Genomic DNA, 10,056 nt, shown 5'->3' with positions numbered 1-10,056 from the left:
GGGGGGATTGACTTCCCAGCAAATTTCATGCTTGCTCACTGTTAACGATAATAGCACAGCACCATCAGGAAAGGGAGGGAGAAAATAATTATCTCAGGTGTCAGATTCCCCTGAGACAGTTCCGTGGTGATTCTCAGCGAACGCGATCACTTTAAAGTTAATAGTTTTAATAATGTTACAGGCCTGTTGACATTATCGCATTTCAGCGTATCTTGTTCCGTCAGTATGTCATCAGAGTTCATAAGTAGTTTACCCTGCCTTTTTCATGATAAATATTGAATTGTTTAATAATAATGATATGCATTTCAGTCGTGGTGAAATCAGGTGCTGATCAAAATAATGAAATCGAAGAAAACCGGCATTTCCCCGCTGGTTAGATACATTTATCGAATTTTTGTTTTCTGGCACACCTTTTGTTTCCATTTAAAACACATTACTTTGTGAACTTTACTGGGAAAGGTTTATTAGTAGCACAAGCTGGGCTCCTGACACCCTCTGCAGCCTTTCTACTGCTACTCCTTGGCTCCTTCTTACTGCTAACTTTCAGTCACACCCCTGATCTTCTGATAGGAAAGATCTACACCTTGGATGAATAAGACATTGGTCGTCTGCCAATAGAATTTAGGCTTTCAGGGCTTTGGTTTGCGTCTTGCATTGTTGTGTTAATATAATAAGCATAAGGGGAGATAGAACGCATCCCTGTCATACTCCTGATTTTACTTTGAACCAGTTTGTATTCCCTTCTTTCGTTCTTACTGGGCTTCTGTTGTTTGTATATAGAGCCCCGACATTATTTAACATTTGTCCTCTGACGCCATACGTTTTGAGTGTCTTCAAGAATTTTGCATGGTTTACTCTGTCAAAAGCCTTCTCGTGGTCTATGAAGACGATGTTGGATTCTTTGTTGTGTTCGATTGTTTTCTCTCATATCTGTCGAGATGCGAATAGAGCATCCGTGCATTCTCTTCCTTTTCAGAATTCAAACAAAACTTTGCTCAGATTTCTCTCTACAATAGGACTTATCCTCTGTTCTAATATATTTGCGTAAATTTTCCTTACGTGAGTTAAGAAGGAGATGCCTCTGTATGTTGTTGCCTTTCTTTTTTATGATGGGACCACTATTGCTTTCTGCCAGTCTTCAGTGCATTTCCTTTGCTCCCAGTCTCTTTTGAAAATTCACCTCAGCCACAGTATAACAGTGTTTTCACAACCTCTTATGGCTTCCACTGCGATATCGTCTGGTCCTGTGCCTTTTTATTTCACTGAGAGGTATGGGTGGTACTGTTTGCTCTCCATATGATGATTGGAACTCTTCTTGTTGTCCATTGCAAGCACCTGGTAGAGTAGTTCTTGGAAGTAATTTCCCCATCTATTCTTAATGGCATGCTTGCTGAGAATGGCATTACCCTCTTTATCGTTTATAATTCATGTTGGGTTGTATGGGTCTTTCCTTACCCGCATGCTGTTCACACTTTTATAAAAGCCTCTGGGGTTTTCCTTACAGATTCTGGTCAGTTTCTAGCCATATATTTTCCATGCATTTTTTAAAACTGTTTTGATAATTCTTTTGGTCTCTCTTCTCACTTTCCTGTATTCTATATAGATCTAGTCCTCTTCGGTCTTTGACTTCTGCCTTTTCTTGAACATCTTCTTTTTAATTTCAATTTCTTCTTTGGTTTCATCATTCCTCCAGCAAGTTGTTCTGCCTTTGTTTCCGCCTATTCGCTTGGTGCCACAACTGTTTTTCATTATTTCTGACATGGACTATTTTGCCATTCGTCATCTACGTCTTTGTTCTCAGGTGACAGTTTATTATACTCCTTGGTAATGTCATCCCCAATTGCCTTCTTGACGTCTGGTTCTTCAAATTTCCTTAGGTATATCGTGGTTTTTCACCTGTTCTTTTCAGGTCATTCCATCTGTACCAGGTCTTGGTTTGACTTAGTTTGTGTTGGAAAAATGTGTTCGTAAATATCATGTCCTGCTCAGCGCATAGGTTTAGCATAATTTCTCCATTGCTGTTGCAGTCTGTATCTTTATCACTGAGGGGTTCCAAGTACTCTTTGCAGGGGGGTTCTTCTTTGTCCAACTCTGCCCTTTAGGTCTCACAAGATAAAAATATCTTCTTCGTTCTTTGTGGTGTTAATGTGGTCTTGGAAATACGTGTGTTATAATTGTATATCTTCTTCTGTATAGCTATCGGTACAAGGAGCGTATGCCTGGATGTACGTTGTTGTTTTTCCACCCTCTATAATTTTATGCTCACTATTTTCTTTGAGAATTGGTTGATTTCATAGATTTTATCCATTTTGGCTGGGTGGAATCAGGCTCTCGTCAAAATAATCAAAGTGAAGAAACTTGCATTTTTCTACAGGTTTGTGAATGTTCCTAAAATTATTTTTTTTGACACAACACCTTTCATGCCCATTAAAGAACTCATATCTGTGTGGATTTTGCTGAAAAACGTTGATTAAAGGCATAAAAAATGAACATTTCCAGTCACCACGGACTCTAAAGCTAAGGAAATAAGTAATCTTTGGCAGCCACTTTCTCACTAATTTTACCTCTGAAAACAGGTGACCCCATCTCCTTCATTCCTAAATATCTCGACTTGTATTCAAGAAAAATGGATAGTTTTTTTCATCCAAATAAAGACAACTGAACAAGCTTTCAGATAATACCAATAACTCTACTTGCCCAAAAATTTACGAGAGCCTGATTCCACCACGCTGCCTCACATGTATACAATATATAAAGCATTTCGTATTAATATTCTTTTTTCTTTTTCCCCCTTTTAAAAATAAGAGTTTTTGAGGAGTTCGGTAAAACATGAATAATATGTTCGTATCCGTGTGGGGGCCCCAAGGTGGTTGTTTCCACATAAGGTCGTTTAACGCTTTGGATTTTACTTTTTAAATTATGAAAATAAAGTATTCAAAATAAATGAATTAAGTAAAACCCCATTTGCACAATAACAGCAATCAACAAGTTTAAAATGACATTACTTACAGTCATCTATAATGACCAATGTCCTTTATATTATTATATAGAATGTATAAAAATTTCGAGGTATTTCGCCTTTATCCGAGAAAGCTTCAGATCTTTCCTATCAAAAGTTCAGGGGTGTGGCTGAGCAACAGCAGTAAGAAAGAGCCAAAGAGTAGCTGTAGAAAGGCTGCAGAAAGAGTCAGGAGCCCAGAGCAGGGGGCAAATGGGGCAGCAGTGGAGACGAAATCAGACAAAGAACATAGTTAGAGAGCAGGAAAAGGGGTGAACAGAAAAAATTTAGAGAGAACATTTCCCGTCACTTTGAGGATTCGCACCCGGGACCTATTGAATGAGGGGCAGACACCACAACCTTTAGACCACAAGTGGATCTATGGGACTTATAAAAAAATTGTAGAAATCCTTGTCCCCAGGCTTTTATCAACGTAGAACTTAAATAGACACGAAATGCAGACTTGTTAAGAATTGTTTTGTATTTGTGTACCATGTTAGTAACTTCTTGAGAAATTTGAACGCGCCATACCTCATACTTTAAGAGATGTGGGAGCTTTTGTAGATTAAAGTAGCTAAAAAACGTATATCCCCGAGATTTAAAAAAAAAATTAAAAATAGATAGGAAAGACATTTAACTATATTAGTGTTACTTCTATCTTGATTTAATTATTAGGTTTACACTTATAAGAAAAATCGTTTTCAACTCAATTGCTCGGTGCAGCTTATCTCAGGGGGTGTGGCAATGTATGTCCCCAGTAAATCACTTTCTTCTCCGTTACCAAAAGCGTTTTGCCTCGCTGAAGTCAGAATAGGTCCGTGCGGCATTTTTGTTTTGTTTTTTGGCTTGTAATTAAAGTTATCTCCCTTCGCAGTGCCAGTGGCGGTGGGTAGTGAAGGGCTCACGAGCTTGAGCCCTTACCCCCTCCCCATCCACCACCCCCAACTCTATCCCAAAGTAAATGGAAGTTTCTCCATAATGAAATAAGCAGTTGAAACCGTTATGAGCGCACGCAATGAACACAGAGTGATCAACCTGGCGGCTTGCTCGCTTATCCAATCACTGTTGTCCCCGCTCACAACTATAGTAACCCAGCAGCCAATCAAATGTCTTTAGGGCTCAGCAAAGATGAGCCCTTTTCCCACAGTCCATCCTTAATGAAACTCTTCTTGTAAAAAAGGTAGAAGACTGGGAAAAAATAACACTGTACCGAGGGCTCGCGCTCTCCTAGCCCTGACAATGGGGTGAAAGCTTACGACACACTTTCCCCTACTGACACAGATACCTATGCGCTCATTGTTTCTTTGTTGGGTGCGTGCAACTTTCTCGACTACACGGTCTAATCCAGCTCATAGAAGTATTATGTTTGAAGTGCTGTGTGTACATGTTTGTGTTTGTGAGGCTGAGATTTAACAGTTATAACTTTTTCATCACACGAAAACTAATTAGAGGAAATTTGGAGGTGAATCGGTTTCGTCCCCACCATCAACAAGAATTTAACTAAGAACAAAGAGATTGAAAACAAAGGCAACTCTTCTCGTTTGAATGGTTCTCAAACTGCCGTGGCTCACCGTGAGTATAGAAAAATCATCACTGTTTAATTCTTATTGCTTGCTATTTGGTGGTAAAAAACTGGAAGCAACCTAAGCCCCACCCAAATTTTGGTCCACCCACCGCCACTGCGCAGTGCCCATTCTGATGAGGCCCGAATTTGGGCGGGAACTACGCAGGAGTATTCTCTCTGGAGGAGTCAAAACAAACAACCAGAGACAACTGAAGCTTAATTCCTTTCCGAAACCGTTACTTTTCATGTTGTTATCAAAACCTTATAGTGTTTGTTTTATGTGTTTTCGATAGTTTAGATCCCCATGAGGCAAGGTATTTTGGTTTAGACTCGACAATTCTTAAAACAAATTATTTCCCTTTCCGTTATTTCCAACTCCGTTACCGGAAGTGGGAATACGAGTGGTAACGGAAAAGACCACCGGCAGTGGAAAGGAAAAAGTAAATAAGTAAATTTTAAGGAAGGTATGGGCAAGCAATGGCTCAAGGCTCAGAAATGGCCTATGGGCAGTTTTAGTGTGGCCTGCAAATCTACATAGTAATTGATATAGAGTGAAGCTCACGGTGAGTTGATAATACAAGTCAAAATGAAAAAGGTGTTTTTGATTTTGTCAAGGGAGGTAAAAATAGAAGGTTCTGTTAAACAAGGGAAGTAACATGCTATGTTTGCGTAATTTCGATTATCACATTTTTCTATGACATATTGTTTAAGTTTAGACTCTTCTCATTTCTACAATCGAATGTTAATATAAGTAGAGGAACAAATAATGTGATCTAAAATTCGAAAGACAGTGCAAAGAAGCTTAACAATATTTTTGAATTTTGTTATAAAGTGACTAGAAAACTTTAAAGGGAGGTAACCATTTAATGATCATCTATTCAAGCTAATGTAAAATTTTCTCCTGTTTAGTTGTGTTATTTTGAGGATGAAATTAATTTATTGAATTAGGTGTCCACTGTCCACTCACTTTTTTTCTGATGTGCTGCTTCAATGTCTGGACGAAAAAAATAATTTCCAAACGCCAGTTGCGTTATTTAAGTTGAAAGGGGGCATTTTAGCAGGAGCGGACATTAAAAGGATTATATGTGATGACATATTACTTGAACAGATGATGATTTCACTTGAAAAATATATATCTTACTTAATGAGCTGGACGTAACTGATTAAAATTGTATTTTTGATTCTCATACGAACGCGATGTTAGGGGTTTATATTTTAATGAATTAAAGAGAGAAAAAATAATTATGCAACCCATCGTATTACAAGCCCTGCCCTGATAGAGAAAATAAAAAACCAAATTTAAATTCTACGACGCAAATTCAATATGAATGTCATATACACATGTCTAAGCCGAACATTTTAAAGAATTTTATTGAACTTTGTAATCAAGAAAAACGAAACTGTCAGTCTTGAAAATCCTAACCTTTACACAAAGAGGGTCACTATAAGTTCCAGTCAGTCGTGGAAACATGAAAGTGATTTATTATTCATGTTGAATAAATATCACATATTCTCTCGGGGAAGAAAAGTGTAGTTGTAAATAAAGGTGTAGAGAAACAAAAAAGACACAAGACTGACCCAATTCACAATCTATATTAGACATTTTTCACAGAAAACACCAGTGATAAAATGTATGTCATTTTACAAGTTGAAATCAATCTGGGTTGCATGTCCAAAAGATTCGTAAGGCAGACATAAATGTGTAAGGCTTATTCAAATAAAAAGTTTCCTTGATTAGGCTAGGAATGAAATTAAAACTTTTGGCACAGCTTTTCTCTCTTCTCTCTCTCTCTCTCTCTCTCTCTCTCTCTCTCTCTCTCTCTCTCTCTCTCTCTCTGTCTCTCTCTCCCACTCTCTCTCACTGTGTCTCTCGCTCTATCTCTCTCTCTCTCGCTCTCGCTCTCTCTCTCTCTCTCTCTCTCTCTCTCTCTCTCTCTCTCTCTCTCTCTCTCTCTAGCGTCATTCCACGTGCTCAGCTGGCGACAGATCCTGTATGTTTATAAAATGTGAAACGTGCAGACTAGAAAACTGTGCCTTAAGAACTATTAGTGATTAAAAAACATGGCTTGCATTGGAGGTTGTGAAAAAGAGCGAAAATTCAAAAGTGGTGAAATGAAATCTGTCAAGACAAGGGTAAAAATAATTTCAAAGCATGGATCATATTATGGAAAGTTAAATTCCTAAGTGGGTTCATAAAACCAGCTTTGAACGCCGTAAGTGTCTTGATCACGCCCTGTTCTGATCCAGCATCTGATAAACCTAGACGGAAATTTTTTTATTGACTATCTGCATGACTTGGGGTTTGTCAAGGACTGGTGATGGGTCTCATTTAAATATTGAGAAATGCCTTAGCGTCTCAAACAGCTTCTTCCAATCCAGCCAACCGTACCTGCCCGTGGTGGTCCCTGTTCTCACGGACACGCTCAGGCGAATGGCGAGTTGTTGGTGCCAACAGGATGGGAGCAGGTGTGGCCTCATAAGGTGCAGGAGGCATAACCCCCTGATTCGTGGTAGACGTTATGCTCCTCACTAACACACCCCTACTCTCCCTTGAATGGGTGTCTAATCTGCATTACACCTCTACTACCCTTATCAACACACCCTCTGTGGCTGAGAAGATACCAGTCTGTCTGAGAATTTCTGGGTGCAGGGGGTGGACCGAGCGGAATGCCTGACTTGCCTTCTGACCGTGGAACTCTCAGGAAAGGCATAAATACCCAGGACGTGACGATATAATGGCTTTCCCACTTGACTGAAACCTCATGCAAGAGTAGAAAACTATAGCCAGTAACCACTGGTGGCGGGGAATGGGCAACGTGAACCCTACCGCAGCTACACGGTCACAGGGCATTTAGGTCTTTCCGGTCTCATTAAACCCCTTTTACCCTCCTATCCTCAACATGAATTGCCTCTTCTCAGGGTGGGCAGGCAGTCCACAGACACCCGAATCCACAATTACATAACACAAAGAAAGAAACTACATGCGAGCTCGGACGACGCCTCGTGAAACAAGGTCCGCGCCAGGCAGCGCAATCAACGGACTGCTCTGAGCAACAAGTCAGCTACTGGTGATACACACAGACAGTGGCGAAGCGTCTATATAATCATATAATCACTGCTTCCTTTCCTAATTTTGAAACATTGTCGCAGTCAAATTCACCCATAGACATAAACCTCATAAATTAAATGTAAAAATACGCTCATAATCACCAATGAACAATAGACTATGCCTAACCTTCAAAACCGTTTCATTGCCATAGAAATAGCCTGTTCGCCCATATCGGGCCACTCCATAAGCAGTCACAAGCTTTGATTAACCACTTAAGTAAGCTTAAAGTGAGGCTGGAAGAGTCTACCAATAGAGTTGAAGGGAACATGTGCATAGCAGTCAAAACTGTTTCATTGCCACATATACCCTGTTCCCCCCTTTCGAGCCACAGTTATAAGCAGCCACACCCGCTGATTATGTAAGCTAACTATTACAGTGGTCGAGTCTACCTCACAGATGTGAGGGGAACTAACTCCTATTAATATTTTGACTGCTGCGAGTGCTTGTTTTTTTTTCCCCTCGACTTTTTAATGTCCTATAATCAGATCGTGACCTCGATTATGACACCGTCTCCTGGCCGCGAAAAGCTAGACTGCTAGACAAAACCAACCAAATGTGAAATAAAAAATTAATAATTGGCGTGCTCTTCCAAAGTGTTTAGACTGTCTGGTTTAACATGCCGTTGTAGTACTGACACCTCTGCTTCTTTTCTTGGTGTTCGTGTATTCAAATCTAAAGTTAAATTTAAGGTTAGTTAGAATAAATATTTAATTAAATACTTTCCCGATTATTTTAGCGGTTGAATATGCATACAACATGAATTCAGGATTTGTTTTCATTCACAACTCAGAGTTGCCGCCTCCAGTAAGATTCTTGTGACTTGTGTGAGTGTGATATCTCCAGGCCCTATCTGGTCCCATTTGACTTTGATTACCCTGTCAAACAAGTCAGCCTTCACCCCTGCACACAGAAACAGTGCTAAACCAGCACAGAAAAGCTCTCGGCGTGAGAAGGGAGCCCCAACCAGAAGAAGAGTTCCCTCAACCTCTTGCAACTCAACATCTGTGGTTTGAGGAACAAGAAAACAGAACTCCTAAAAGTCCTGATGGACAGGCAGATTTATGTTGGCCTCCTTCAAGAAACCCTACACAAAGGTACGGACCTGAATTTTCCAGGATACACCAGTTACGACTGCACATGGATGCCGCGATGTAGCCACTTACCAGCCAAACGATCTTCAGGAAGATGTCGTACACTTATCATCTGCCCAACCGAGAGATATCCAAAAGGCCACCATATGGCACATCATGGTAGGAAGTACACACTTTACAATGTTTACAGCCCCCCCCCCCCCCCCACACACACACACAGAAAACATGCGACTTGTCTGATCTGCAAGCAGTCTACTTTTAAAAAAACACATTTGTGCCGGTGACTTCAATGGCCACTCCCCTGAATGGGGCTGCATCAACTATAACAACACCTTCCGAAAGCTCGAGGAGCTATGCGAAACCAGCAATATATCTGTGTTACAAGATGTCAACTGAACTCCTACCTTACTTCACAGAGCCCACTTGACTCTCAGCCGGCCTGATCTCACCATCTGCTCATCTGACATTGAAAAACTCCTGTCGCGTTGAAATGGTTGATGACATAGGAAGTGATCACAGGCCTATCTTTATACAGATGACCCCCCCCCCAACCACACCTGCATTGAACCACCCTCAGAGGACTCGATGGAACTTTAAGAAAGCTAACTGGGCAGAATACGGAAAGACCTCCGACGAATTGCTCTCTAGCATAGCAGAAACAGAAGATGCTGATCTTTTTAAGTCACCAAAAATATTCTTAAAGCACATTCCAGGAGGATGCCGAAGAAATTTCAAACCCTTTTGGAGAGAAGAAATCCAGACTGCTGTGGCAGAAAAAGTGAACACCAGACAGTCATTGGAAAAATCACCATCACCAATAACCAAAACACACTACTACAAGACCTGCGCACAGGTGAAAGTGAGAGTTTAAAAAAGCCCCCCCCCCCCCAAAAAAAAAGAAGAGAAATGGACTCAAACCTGCACAAATCTTAACCTTCGCAACAACAGAACAAAGGCTTGGTCTCTTGTCAGCAACCTGTCGGAAGAAAGACAGAAAAGCAACCCCAAACCTTTTTCCCTTTCAGGCAGCACCATCACTGAAGACCAGAAGAAAGCCGAACATTTTAACAGGTATTTCGCTTCTCTTAATAGGGCAAGCAGACTAACTGAGGCTGATAGACTCCTCATAAACAGGGCTAAGCATGAAAAAAGCCCCTACTGCGAGCTCCTGCAACACACTTTTTGAAGAGGAATATAGTATTCCTCGAAATTTACCGATCTGCGCTGTCTTAAGATTGCGCTGCGCGTTTTAACGGTCGAATAATTGCGCGGCCATCGTAACGATCATTAAAAC

This window comes from Aplysia californica, unplaced genomic scaffold (assembly GCF_000002075.1).
Source record: "Aplysia californica isolate F4 #8 unplaced genomic scaffold, AplCal3.0 scaffold00542, whole genome shotgun sequence".
Taxonomy (NCBI): Eukaryota; Metazoa; Mollusca; class Gastropoda; order Aplysiida; family Aplysiidae; genus Aplysia; species Aplysia californica.
The sequence above is the reverse complement of the archived record's forward strand: the minus strand, read 5'-3'. Positions refer to the sequence as shown.